A 694-nucleotide genomic window follows, 5' to 3' on the forward strand; every position below is an offset into this window, starting at 1 on the left:
AGTACAAAAGTAAAGAGCAATAGATTCGCATCTACAGTTCAACTTTAATTACGAAATGACACAGGATTACACGCATTTCCAAAAAGCATTTGTTCACTAGTATTTTCACACTTAAAGTTAATGATGTATTTTACCTTTGGGATGATTTATTCAAACATTTTATATTCGTGGTATTGCTAATATATAATACATTGCTTTGGTGATGTGGGATCTGATCACCTGTTGTTCTGTATTCGCAATAACCCGGTTTGAATTAATTTGATGTCTATTATTAGAATGTCACAGTTCATATTTTAAAAAAAATACATGATATATATTCTATACCGTTTAGATCTGTGAGTTTTTATTGATTATTAATACTTGGTGACATTTTTACCGTTTTTGAGACACACGACGGGAAGTACGGTACAGGACGATCCCATTTCCCATAGCTACTTTAACAACCTGGATCTCCACTACGGTCCGTTTTGATTGCCTATCGATCAAAGTATCTAAACGCATTTAGCTCTTCTTTTCATTAACCCATTTATATAAAAAAAGAAAGTTAGTTTTACATCATATCATAATTTTTGTTTGCTGCGTGGAGTGATAAATTCAATTATTTCCCTTCATGTCAAGAGTAATGGGTATATATTGGCATAATTGTCTGAGCTTAATTCATTTTGACATGAATATCAAATATGACATGGGTGAA

This window comes from Penaeus monodon, chromosome 24, assembly GCF_015228065.2.
Source record: "Penaeus monodon isolate SGIC_2016 chromosome 24, NSTDA_Pmon_1, whole genome shotgun sequence".
NCBI lineage: Eukaryota > Metazoa > Arthropoda > Malacostraca > Decapoda > Penaeidae > Penaeus > Penaeus monodon.